The sequence below is a fragment of the Acanthochromis polyacanthus genome, chromosome 6 (genome assembly GCF_021347895.1).
Source record: "Acanthochromis polyacanthus isolate Apoly-LR-REF ecotype Palm Island chromosome 6, KAUST_Apoly_ChrSc, whole genome shotgun sequence".
Lineage (NCBI taxonomy): Eukaryota > Metazoa > Chordata > Actinopteri > Pomacentridae > Acanthochromis > Acanthochromis polyacanthus.
In genome coordinates this window covers 33,804,472-33,818,972 of record NC_067118.1, presented here as the reverse complement: position 1 = coordinate 33,818,972, position 14,501 = coordinate 33,804,472, and positions in this window count along the sequence as shown.

Here is a 14,501-nt window from a genome sequence, read left to right as displayed (position 1 = left end):
TACACATACATAAAGGCAAATTCTGACTTGGTTTAACAACATTCCCAGGTAATAACCAAGTCACCCTAGCTCTTGAAAAACAAAAAAAAGCATTTCTCCTTTTCATTCACATCTTTGCTTTGAATAAAACAAGGCAAGTGCAGTATTCACAGCTGATCCACTGATTAGGTCACAGCCCAGTGATCAGTGACTAGTCTTGACCCCCTATAGCCTCTTGTTGAACTCTGTCCTTACCAGACTGTACTATTAAATCTACCTCGGGGGAGGTCATGTGGGATGTCATTTGCATTAATTTATGCCAGCAGGCGGGTCAGTCATCTGTCTACAGGTAGTCAATTAAATATCTAATTAAGTGGGGAGGAGTCTGAATAATGTAGAGGTATTGACTGGCTTGGTTGGATGGGAGGGAGGGAGAGATGACGGCTATGTCTAAATCAGTGCTACAGCAGATAGAAGGGTGATATAAACCACTGAATATCTGTCATCCTACAGATGCACGTCGTACCTTCGGGTGAGGTAGAAATATTTGTTGCGATACCTGAATCTCAGATTACAAGGTGATTACAAAACTACACGGATTTGTTTTGATTAGTTGCAGCACAACTGGTTTTATGCACACTAGATAAAAATGAAACCAATCTAAAACGAAACTGCAAGTAGTTGACTGCCTAATAGTTGTAGAAATACATTTCGTGTTGTGTGGGAAAATGTTGTGAAGTTGAGTAGGCTGTAGTTTTGACTGCAGTTTTTTTCCCCTCATGGTCTTGATCAAAAGAAGAAATGATTCATTTTTAGGTCTAGTATTTTTTTGTGTATTCACATTGATTTATTACAAAAGAACCAAGAATATTAAACAGACTTGTTCTGTTAAATAGGTCAGCTGATTAATTGGATAGTTTGGTGGCCTATCAACCTGCATTGTCAGCACTACACAGCTCAGACATGTGAGCGAAAGTGGCTGCACTTTACTGTGCAGGGTTAAGTACGTGCTTTACATTAACAATCACCCTTCAGTGTCAGTTAACATGTCAACAGTGTTTTTGACCCACACTCCTGTAAACAAATACCACAGTAAGGGAATACCATCAGTATTTTGAAAACATGAATACGATCTAAGTTTTTGTGAAACCAATTAATCTTTTATCATGAATTTAATATAAATGTGTGTTTTGATATATGGTCTAATAATTTTCTGATTTCAGTTAAAACCAACAATGTTTTTCTTTTTCAGATCTCAAACTATTCTAACTTGAAATGAACTGCTGAGAGTTCACAGTAAGTATGTTTTCAAAGAAACAAAACAGCCAAAAAAATAGGAGACTCTTCAGGATCCACAATTTGAAAGTTAAATTCTTACTTATTACTTATTTATACTGGAATTGTTCTTAACTTCAAACAAATACTTTTTGGTCCAAAAGGTAGTTGGTCCAATTGAATTAGAATCCTAAATAGGAAAACTAGAACATGGATTTACCCCAGGCTGTACCCTCTGGAGCTGAAAAAATGAAACCTATGCAGACATGCCAAAACCTGCAGTTCCTCAAATGGCCACGTGAGGATGGTCAAGTGTCCATTCAGTCCCCTTAGACCTCCATGTTAAAAGACCTAACTTTGAAGCAGAAATAAACTTGTTTACAGTTTGGTAATAGAAATGGTTTTGGTCTCTTCATCTAATTTCCCCATTGATGACAACTGTATAGGAGATCATTTATTTTAAAAAATACTTGTTTAAATTGTATTAAGGCTTGCGATTATGCATACTTAAGTGTGTGGCTGCTTTGAATGACAGTTGAGTACCGTCATAGGACAGTCCTTGACCCAGAAATATTTGCATGACCCACCTCAGCTCCTCTCACGTTCCACTTCTTTGCTGATTTTGCCAAAATGGCATCCAGTGGAGCTGCCACACTGAGCTTCAAAACTGCTCTTTGGGAAACATATGGGCGACATCGCAGAGGGTTTGTTTATCTTTATATACTGTCAATAACTATCGTAATTATGTTAAATAGTTATTTATTCATTTTTTTCCTCAACCTAACATTTCAAGGCTGTCCTTTTGGCTATTAATTTTAGTTCAAAAAGATTCTAGTCTAACTCAATGTATGTTCCAAGATGAGATTTTATCATTTCCTCACAAGCGTGAACCCCAGTATGAGATTCCCAGCCATCACCACGTCACAGAAATCATACTATCAAAGCTGCAGGACTTCATAAAAAGGCACGTTACAAACATTTGAATCTCCAGCTTCACCACTGATGTTTGGACCAGCAGCATCAGTCCAGTGTCTCTCATCAGTTGGCTGTGGAGTGGATTGATGTGGATTTGACTCTGCAGACAGTTGCTCTACATACAAAGCAGTTTCACAGTTTGCTCACTATTCAGGCAATAGAAGATGATGTAACGCCTCACTGTTAGATGTAGAAATGTTTTAAATACCTAAATGTAAGTACGTGTATTTAGACAAAAATGGATGTTGATGCATCCCCTCTTTGAACTATGTCTGTTCATATCAAGGTACATTAATTCAGACGTCGTAGAGATTTGGCTGCCCTCACATCATATTCAGAAATATTGTTCTCTGTCATGTGTTTGTGTGACAATGTGTGTGCTCATGTGAAAGATTAACAAGCAGACTAAGCCTGCACACACATTCAATTCAATATTTAAATAAAACTTGTACAAATACAGGTTGATTACAGCTGCTAACAGACTCCTAATTAAATCTACATAATATTTAATAACAGCTCTTAATCTCACCATGTCTCTTTGTGAAGTTTTTTTTTTGCACATAATCACAGCTGTTTCTGCACACCTTTTCACTTAACCCTGCCTTCTGTAGCTTCAGTTAATTATGTGTAAAATCAAAACCGTATCACCCACAACAATGCAAACATATTGCGTGAACATGTGCCATAAAGCGCACTTTTCATGTGTTTTTTTGTGCAAGTTGGCCGTGTTAAATTTGTATGTGGGTGCTTGGCTTGGTGCCAGTGTGATTGCTTGATTCTGTTCTAAAGTGACCATGACTGCAGATATGTCTGTGTTTATATTGTGTCACAGGGGTTTAGACACCACTATGCTGCATGGATGGTAGTGAAACCACAGATGGATAAAGATGCAAGCAGAGATAAGGGGCGACATAAGTTGATTGCCCTCTTGCAGTCACACAGAAAGGCAACAGAATTCCATGAGGGTGCCTAGTTCGTTGAGGTTTCTCTTTGTAAAAGCAGTGTTTTCAAAGAAATTGTGGCCATGGAAAATAAATAGATAGGAATCAGCTTAGAGCAGCATATAACCGTCTGACCCAACCCTAGAGAAGGTGACAACGCCCTCAGCTCTATCACTTTCACAACTTAGAAATAGAGGCCAAGTGTGAGAAGTTCCCTTTTTCCAGCATGTGATAGAACTTGTGAGACTCCAGTGAACTAAATTAACTTTCACTGAATTTGTTACATATATATATATTTTTTTACTTTTATAAAAAAGCAAGCCATGTCAATTTTTTTTCTCAAATGGACAGTAAATAATACGATAGAATAAGTATTAGTTTGACAGCAGTGGACTTAATGTACATATCTGTGACAAATGTCATTGCTTTTAAATTAATATTGATTAAAAATTAGCTGTCATATCTAACTTTTAAACAAGGCAATTAAATGCAGTAAATTAGTATTTTTAATTGTTGTCGAACTGTATTGTTGCAAATTTATGTTTGGTTCCATTCACATCCATTTCACATCGAAAAATTCACAAAATCCATCAAACTCTGTTAACTGATTGCTGCATACGATGTGTAAGTAACTGTGTTTAACTGTTTTGTTCATATGAGCTTTGTGTTTGGGGCAGACAGTCTGACTGATGGGCATATGGAGAGCATTGTGCTGTGGCACAGCTGACTGCCTCTGACATGACACATGGGATGACGCCTGGGGAGCTGAGAGTCTCTTATTCCTCCCAGTGTTTGTCATCTCCAGGTTTGTTTTCTTGTTGAGTCTTTCTGTTCTATTAGAGTTGATCAGGCTCAGTGAATCAAGATTACTCTTACTTCCGTTCTCTTCTGCTTCTCCTATTCCTTCTTATTTCATCGGTCCCCTCCCCTGCTTTTTCACCCTCTACCCCTCCTTTGCCCCTCACTCCCCACCGGCTCCCTCCAGATGTGTTAATCAGTACTCCCTGTTAACACATGATTCACCCCATATGTCTTCTACAGCACCAGGCCTCCACTGGGGAGCTGGGATTGTGCATATGTGTGTGTGTGTGTGTGTGTGTGTGTGTGTGTGTGTGTGTGTGTGTGTGTGTTCACATGAGTGAGTGCAACTTTGATGTGTCTTCTCTCTTATTTTCTCTCTGTTTTTGTGTGTGTGCACACGTGTGTGTGTGCATGTGTGTATGCGCTTGAAAATCCACCAGGCTTGCCCAGGCTTTCTCCAAAGGGCTGCTGCTGTCGGCTCAAATCAACCTCCTCTCCCCATGAGTGAACACACTAATCCATTTGTGTATCTGAGTACATGTTGTGTGTGTGTCTGCGTGTGTATGTAAGCATGCTAATCCAGGGGAGGGCCCTGCCTAACACCCCATGAAAACACTCCATTCACTAGCAATTAGAGGCAGGGGCCCTAGGCCCGGCACTACACTTCCACAGGGAGCGAGGGAGACAAAAGAGGGGAGGAGAGGAGGAAGAGATGAGGCTACCACAGGGACAAGAGGAGGGGCACAGGTCTGAGTGTTTGGGTCTTTGCCATAAGGGACTCGAGGACTGGGCAGGAAAAAAAGGAAAAAAAATACCAAATATATCTATACTGAAAATATCAAAGTGCATGTATATACATGTACTGCATATATCAAAGTGGAAAATGAAGCATTTCATCTGGAAATTGTCCTGAAGCCAAGTGAGGTACACATCTGTCAACAAGACAGAAATGGAGAAACTGACCAACAGATAGCGTCTGTCTGTTTCTGTAGACCCATCATTAATGGATAATTGATATCTATCATGAATCTGGACTGATCTTTATCCACTGGGAGAGATTAGACAGAAACATGGAGCTGGATGCAGTCATGGTTATGAGTTAACAGTCTGGATATGATCTCTGTGGAACACAACATCTTTCTTCCATTAAAGTCTGCTGAGAGACAGGATTCATCTCTGTCTCTCTCTCTTTCTCTATCTTTTTTTTTTTTTTTTTACAAGAATGTCAGAGTGTACGCGTGTGTTGTTAAAGTTGTTGTTGTTGCCCATGTAACCCACAGTGAACATTCATGTAAAACACCAAGTGTACCACAAGGAAACACCAGCACAGGGCACCCAAGAACCACAAACCCAATTACACACTTGTTTATGCTTCTACAGCATTTTCTAAAGTTATCTGCTACAAAGCAAAACACAGATTAGGAAGAAAAAGGTATAACGTTTTGTGGGGGAATTGTTTTGCTGGCATTTGTCATTGAATCATACCTGAAAATCACATCAGTCAAATACGTTTAAACTGTGACCCCAACCAGCAGTTTCACTGAGATCCTACTGTGGTACAATCAAGTAAACAGTCAATCCAAGCTTAATCACAATCGGATCAATAAGGCTTAATAACCAAAAAAGAAATCTACTCTTATATCTTAATTACTTCAAATTAGAATCCAAGTGATATTTCGGATGGCAGATATTATCGGCCAATATTGGCCTGTCAGAGATATATTGTCAATATAATTTTTTTTTTTTTTAATGGAACTCAATACAGACAAAGATGCCTGGTGTAATTTTGAAACGGTGTCATTAAGTAGTTTCTCCAGCACTGCGGCTCTGACCTAGCCTAGCCACGCTAGACCCATGTTCTGAAGACGCAAGGGTCTAGGCACGCTCGACAGGGAGGGAGACAGGCTAAAAGGTTGTCTATCAAATCACTCTGCAGCAATTGGGTAGGTATACAACCAATCGGGCAACGAATAGGCTCCTAGAGCGCCGGAAATCAGAGGATGCGGGAGTTCGGTGAAGCCTTATTTATACAGTCAATGGGTGAAGCTCAAGTATATTACAGACATGTTAACAGAAATATTATTCAGAGTCGGTGCTAATGGAGCTCAACGACTGTTGTCATTTTTGTTGTCGACCCTGGCAGAGAATTAAATTCGTTGCAGTGGGTTGTCTAGTGCGGCTAGGCTAGTTGTTTCCGGTTGTTTCTGTCAGAATCGTCGCGCCTCTGTTGTCACTTTGTTACGCCCGCCTTCTGACTCTACACTTCATGGTGATTCGTCCACCCAGTTTTAGGAGCATCCAACCTCGAGCCTTATGGAGGGTAACTAGACCCACCCTGGCAGAGAATTAAATTCGTTGCCGTGGGTTGTCTAGCGCGGCTAGGCTAGCTCTGACTCCATTGTTTGGCCCGTTGCAAGACTCTCAGCCGTGTCTGCAGCACATGTAGCAGAGTACGTATCACAGTTGAGCAGATGGTGTTGTGAAGTCCAGGTTTATCTTCATGGTAACTTGCTAACTAGTTTGTGAAAGGCAATGTTCACAAAATTCACAGTCATCTGTCTTCATTTTTCAGCATAACTCTAACATAGATGTAAACGATGTCAGACAATATTTTGATATACTGATGTATTTATTGATTGGTATCAGCCTAAAAATCCAATATCAGTCGGACTCTAATTGAAATATATTCTTAGCATTTATGTGACTCAAACTTTTGTATGGTGCTTGTCTGCATTATGCCCGTATCTAATGTCCCCTCTAAACAAGTAAGGTATCAGATGAAAGAAGTAGGATGATATTAGAATGGCAAAAGCAAAACTGCAAGAAAGGTGTGCAAATGTAACAGATAGATCTGTATCCTTATGCAGAGAACTAAAACTTTTCAAGGACAGTACCAAGGTTATGCCGGGAGGAACTGAGTGGACCATGTTCTTGTTTTGAAAAAAATGTATTAATGTGATTCACACAATTAACCTTAAGCCTATTTACTGATCATTATGTTGATGTTAATTTATTAGAGTTAAGCTATTTGATGTACTCATAAATAGCTATATATAGCTCCTTAAACTTAACCCAAAATTAATTAAAATGCATTTCAGTATAAGTATGTCTGATGAAAATATTGTAGCTGATTGTCATTAGATCATCAATGTTAGACAAGTGAAAACTTCGACGTCCTGGTGGTGCCAAATAAAAAGTCTTTAGAAAAAAAATCTATATTCAATCCATTCCATATTTTTTAAGACGTACAGGCAACAGATGGATAGAACACCATCACCCTACAGCAAGTCTAATAATATAGCACAGATATATGCAGATTTTAACAGAAGGGACATACAGACAAGAGAGAAAACACATTCATGAGAGGATACATCCAGTTCTTTGAGGGATGTAGTGAAAATTTCTGTCTGTACTTCCTTTATAAATTAAAATACATGTAGACTTTAGTGAATGGGGAAGGTGCAGACGGATTTAGGTTTCACGTTTGTGTTTCGGAACCCTGAACTGTTTATTTTGAATATGTTTAGTTGTACGTCTGAAGGCATTATCAACTTGGAATGTGCAAGTATCATAACCGACCTGTTTCCACCATATTGTAAAGCGGATCCTTTAAAGTTACATTTCTACTACAGAGATACAGTAATTATGGCAGTTTGCCACAGATACTGTGGACTGATAGTATTTCTCGGCTTTATCAGAAAAGCAAACAAATAAACCAAAACCAATGAAGTAAACCAAACAAACACTGTTGATGCTGTAAGAATTCTAAGTCACTTGACAGGTTATTTACTTCCTTCCATTCCTCAAGTATTTTGAGTTATCTGCGCCTTTCTCCTTAACTGTTACTAAGCTTAAATTGTTTTAGCAAAAAAATGACGAATTTTGTTTGAGCAAAGAAGAAAAAGGCAAAAGCTGATAGTTATTATAGTGACATACAGGTAGCAGCTGCACTTGAAGGCTGTGTAAGAGTAGAGGGAGTCCAGAGAGTGTGTATTAAGTGCTGTTAAGGAGAGCAGCGACAAATGATATTAAGCAGAAAAGTGCCGAACAGATTAGCTCACAACAACATATACAGCATATATTCTATACCAGGGGTGTCAAGATCCGTTCCTGGAGGGCCACTATCCTGCATGTTTTTGATGGTTCCCTCTTCCAACACACCTGATTCAAATGATCAGGCTCGTTATCAGGCTTCTGCTGAGCTTGATGATGAGCTGATCATTTGAATCAGGTGTGTTGGAAGAGGGAAACATCTAAAACATGCAGGATAGTGGCCCTCCAGGAACTGAGTTTGACACCCCTGTTCTATACTGAGCGTGCCAGGCACGATTCACCTTAAGTGCTAATGCATGAAACAAAGCTTTCTGCAAAACATACGGCACTGCTGCATGAACACGCACAGCCCACTATTGTCATTAATGTGTTGTGGACACTGGACAGACATGCGACTGTCCATGCATAACCAGTAGTGCAGCGAAGTGGCGCCTTAGAATCACTGCCATGGGCCATAACCTTGAGAACTCCAGTTGAAAACATTTCCCCCACTTTTTTTTATCGCTATTTATGTTGACAGCGCCTTGGCTGCTTAGAAACCTCAATCTATCAAAGCATTCATGCCCGTTTCAAAACTGCTTCAGTGGCTCTTAGAGAAACAAAAAAGTGCCTTTAAACATGAATGAAACACTATTGCTTTTGAACTCGCAGGTCCCTTGCAGTACCTTCCTCCCTCTCCCTCTCTATCCGTCGTTTCTCCTCCCTCCTGTCTTTTCTGCCAGCTTTAATTTTTAATGCTTGTTCCTGAATAGGTTTGTAATAAAGAATAGGTACAGTAAGTAGCATAAAATATTGATTTTGTACATTTCCTTATGAATTTTTATTCTGTGGAATGATTAAATTTTTCATATTTTCTGCACTTGGGAGATTTCTGATGAATTCATCTCTGTTTATTGTGTGTGAGCACACAACTGGTGTTCCCAATTTGAGCGAATGAATAATGCAGCCAGTGTTCAGTGTGTGTGTGTGTGTGTTTTATAATGCTGGGTTCAGGTGTACGCCACTTGCTCACAAAGGTAAGACAAAAGTGTGTGTTCGAGTTTAGCAAAGGGATCCTTTCTCGTCCAGAGAAAATAAATCTAAGGTTGGTTAACAGCCAAGAAGGATACAGTGAGCGCATGAGAGCAAGAGAGAGGAGTGTATGTATGTGTGTGTATATGATGTTGTGTATGTCTTTCCTTGAGGCTAGCTGTGAAGCGATAATTAACACAATGGTATGATTAGCCATGCAGACCAGTGGCCACAGGCTCCCCAAAGAGACAGAGGGGGAGTGAAGAGACGAAAATTATAAAGGAAAAATAATTTCTCTCTATTTCCTCCGTCTGCTGCTGTACTTAGACTGGATCACTCTACAGTCTTCAGATCATTTTAATGCACTGCTTTAAATCAGTTTATGCTTGCCTCTAGACAGCTCAGTGTCATAACCTCTAGTACACACACACCAGTGTTGTCTGGCTTATGCACTCACATGCACAAACTCCATAATGCAGAACACAGACGTGGGATAATAGAGATAAGTAATGTAGAGCAGTTAAGTGCATACTGTTACTCTTATTTAAAACATGACTCTGAAATAAAGACTCCAAATGTGAGTATGATAAGGCACACGATAAAGCAAATGATGGCTCTCCCTCCTGACCGTCCCAAACAACTTCATCTATGACTTCTGATGGTAAAACTAATATCTAAGAGTGACACATCTCATATCGCGTCTGGACTCGATAGCAGACATCAACTTTTATTGGTTTCAGTGAGAACCGTAATTGCACAATGGTAAAAAGATCAAAAATAATCTCTTCGATGAAATGCCAGAGGGGGGGAAGGACTTCATTTGTAAGTGAATTGTGAAGTGAATGTGTTTTGAGGGGACCTTGAGCGTGAGCTTGAACGGGATCGATGCGTGTTTGGGAAAGCCAATGGTGATCAATGAGAATGGATTTAGCAAGAGGGTGGGTGCGTCGCAGCGCTACAGCGACTGAAGCTGCTGAAATAGACTTTATGAATATTAAACAGCATGGGGTCGATACTGGGGACAGGCCTGCTACGCGCAACACAGGGACACTATGGTGGCTTTATGCATGGGTGGGTGAACTGAAAAAAAAAAAAATATATATATATATTCGCAGGATATCCAGATATCTGAAATTCAAACTGGTATTCAAACAAAATAATTGACTCTCGTAATGAATATTTTTCCCTGAAAAATGAGTCGGTCATGAGTTCATCCATCACCCAAAGTGTTTCCAAACTGCCGACACAAACATTGCCCACACCAGTCCACCCCACCAACCACACCTCCAGCCCCCTACTGCTGACAAGCTGAGTGGTGTGATGGGAGAGCGTAGTAAATAAATGAATAAGCAGACAAAGCGTGTTTACAGTACAATGTGACCTCTCTCCTAATATCAGCCAGGCTCTCTCTGCACCCCCAATGGATGAACTTGAGGCCTGCTCAAGGGTATACTTGTATAATGATAAGCCTAGCGTCTATGTGTGTGTGTGGGTGGGTGGGTGAATGAATGACTGAGTGAATAATATACCAGCTATTAGGGAAACAAATTGGGCTGGTGTTACCTTGCTTGAGTTGAGTGTGGGGTGCTGTCACTAATATGTTCTGACATGGTCCCCCAAGACCTGAGGAGTAGTGTGTGTGTGTGTGTTTGTGTATGTCTGCATGTACACACAGGCTTACCTTCACTGCACACCTCTCACTAAGGCTGGTTACGGTTTGGGATCTTTGCATATTACTGACAATAAGGATTCCTGATACTAGAGGTCTTCACTGATCCAAGATTTTGGGCCAGATAGAAACACACTCATGCAAAACTTATCGTAACCCGACATGCATCGGTTAGTTTGTGATTATTCTCATAATTTTGGATCTAAAAGAGCTTGTAAACAGTCCTGCTTAGCCCACACTTGAACGAAAATGTGCTAAATCTTGGCAGACCCTAATGGTTACAAAAGCATCAACAGTGCCAGCGATGAGCCACCACAAAGACGTGATTATTACCAAGAAGAGGTATTTATAGGTTCAGTCTTCTGTTATTTTAGATGAATTAAAACTCCAGGAATAAGGTCATGTTTTGGTAAGTGTTTTATTTTACGTACTTTGCAATGACTAACAATACATTTTTTCATTAAAATCAGTTACATAAACCTACAGTTCTGTTGACTTAGGAGAATCAGAAACACAATGTGAACACACCAGTAATATTTTTCATTTAAGTTATGGTTAACTTGTTCACACTTGGTTGGTTATTGGCACATCAAGCAATGATGGAGTAACTTTGCTATTCATTTGGAATTGTCTTTGTGGTCTCCTGTAGAACATCAGTCTTGCTGTAGGGGAATTGCGGAATGGAATGATATTTTTTTTTCATGTGTTGAGTAATATGACTGATTGTTTTTGCATTAGAAGTTGTTACTTAATATGTTGCAATTTTATAAGTATTGATTATATTAATGCTAAACAAAGCAGCCAAGTTCTTCTCATATGCTGTTTAAACACAACTATAGTCTAAAATAGTTTTTCTTGACAACGTGCTGATCGAGGATAATGGTGAAACAGTACAAATGTTTGATAACTTTTTAAACTACTTTTTTGTTTGAGTATTGAGGTTTGATATCCAGCTAAACCTTTTGTGGCATTGTTATTATAAATGCACCTTCTTCCGAGTGTGTTCTGGATTTTTCTCAGCAAACATGCGTCCTCACATACACGTGCACACGCTTCTCTCGCATGTGCCGCTCAGTAGTGAGTTAATGATGTCAGTGTTTGCCCTGGCCTCTGCACTGCTGGGCTGTAGTCCCAGAGCTGGGAGTCTCGGGATCTCAGACTCCAGTGTCCTCCCTGTAATTCCTCCTAAAGCTCTAGCTGAACTGGCAACAGGGCATCCAGCCAACTCATAATCTAAGACATTGCAATCAATTAGCTTGAGAAAGCACAGTGACAACCGATTCTGCGTGGATTTGGCCCCTAGAGACAGTTGCATCCTCATTCGCCTCATCCTCATTTCACTCGGCCTCTGTATCAGAATCAGCAGTCAAGGTTCACATTTTTGGCTCATAACACCAGGGACTCTGAACCACTACAATAAACATACATCTCTAGCAGCTTTGCTCAGCTGCTTTACTTTATCTGTCATTCTGCGTTTGTGCATACATATGTGCGCATTATTATTTCATATGCTTGCATGTGTGTATGCGAGTTTTCCCAGTTGTCAGTCATTGCACATGCAAGCTTCCTTATTGATCTGTCAACAACGCTGCAAACACTTTTAAGAACAACAGATGTCAAGACAAACACACACACATTACATTGATTACTTCTAGCATCTCTTCCAAATGGTCTACCCAGCAGAGGAGACCTGAAGACTCCCGAGGGAGAAGGTGGAAGCCTTGAAGTAGTTAAGAAAGAAAATAGCAGAGTGGAGAAAATTAAGTCTTTGATGCAAATGGATAAACTTGTAGTTTAGATTGACCGAGATAAATACACATCATGCATCCACACATAGGCGCATTAGTTTATACCTGGAATGCTGCTTCTGACTTATTTCATAGCGCCTGTGTAGTTAAGAGAGCTGTGTCTGGACCTGCTTGGTTTGTGCACCAGTTTCTTTTCACTGTGAATACGTGTGTGTGTGTGTGTGTGTGTGTGTGTGTGTGTGTGTGTGTGTGTGTGTGTGTGTGTGTGTGTGTGTGTGTGTGTGTGTGTGTGTGTGTGTGTGTGTGTGTGTGTGAGACACTATCTGAGAAGTCCAAGGCCGTCTCTCCCTGGCGTGGAGATCAATGTAACCGGTCTGGCTTTGAGATGGAGGGAGCTGTCAGACCTGAATTAGATGTTAAATCTTTTCGACAAAATGTATTGTGTTCAGAATTTATCATGTGCTGTTTCCAGCGCACTGATGTATGTTGCCGTTTCTCTCCCTCTCTCACCGTGTGTGTTTGTGTGCACATGTGCAAGTGTATGATGCTGCAAAGGACCACTCAGAGTGTACTGTCTCAGGGCTGTCTGGGAAAACATGATAGATTTCTGTCATGGTTCTCTTTTCCAGCCGTTACTTTCTACTTTTCGTTTTGTTTTGCTTTCTTTATAGTTTCTCTTTCATGCTTTCTCCCCTTGTCTTCCTGACCTTCTTGAATCAACCCCATAGTTTCGCCTGTACTTACTGTTTCCATGTTTTTTGTTATGCATGTCTTCCTCCCAGGCAGCCCTCCACAAGGCAGTCGTGTTTCATATATGTCTTCCTTCAAACTGTATATCTTAGACCAAAGTTATAACCCATTCATCCCTGTTCTAGTGGCCAAGGCTCCCCACAGTTCTCCCTCTTTATCCATCACTTTTCACCTCATCACTCCCACTACTGCTCTGTGTGCTCATGCGCCAGTATGTCTGTCTACTGATTATGGAGCTGAGTGTCTGGCTAACTGCAATTTATCTGCTAACTGCAATACCAGCTATGTTTTTCTCCACTGAAAGTTAACTCTTTTCCCCCGTCTTTTATGCTTATTTGTTGAATTTAAGATATGACAGTTAGCTGTAGATCATAGTCCAAGCATTTTTTTTGTTCATTTTTGTCACAGATGATTATTAGGCAATTGTCAATAAAATCTAGTAAGTTTTTGAATAGTAAACACACTAGGGCAAGCAAACATACTTCAAATGAAAAATAAAAACACCATCAGTGTGCTCAAAAGGTTTGCAACCATTATCCAAAACAGTGGATGAATAAATCTGTTTACAGGCCCTGGGGGCAAAAATGAGCTATGGACCCCTGCTGACCTTTGGCCACGCTTTTTCTCTCTGCAATATTATTGTGTCATTATCGAATAAACAAATTGAACATGAATTAATTTAGTGACTTTAGAGCTTAGACAATAAATTAACAGCATCTGAAAGTAATGTGAAAGTAACCAAATATCTTTTTTTACCTTAATTCATCCCGGAAAATGTTCAAATGATCTCAAACTAAATGACACACAGTTAGCCATGGGCAGGAAAGGATGTCTGAAATTGCAGCACGTTACTTTCTGTAGGGTACACTCAGGATGTAACTAACAATCATTTTATTACTTAGTATTATAAAAAAATTGTGATTCAGTTAATCAGTTTGTCCAAAAAATGTCATTTGTCCAAAATAAAATCGGAATTTTAGCCTTTTTCTCATTAGAGAACCTAATACCTTTTTATTTCTTTATTTTGCAAATTTTGCGTAATTGTCAAAATAATGATCATCAGCTACAAAATTCATTTAATGTCACCGATTTGGCATATAAAATATTATATTTGACTACAACTGTAAGCAGGTGAACAGTGACATCGAATCACTCATTTTTGAATTTAACCTTTCCACGTCAGTTCTTCTCAACACACACACACACATGCACACACAAATTTGCCCCACATGCCTCCTCTGGTGGTACAATACAGTACGAGTGGAGGGTTTTCATTGGGCATGGTGGTCCCAGTGAGAA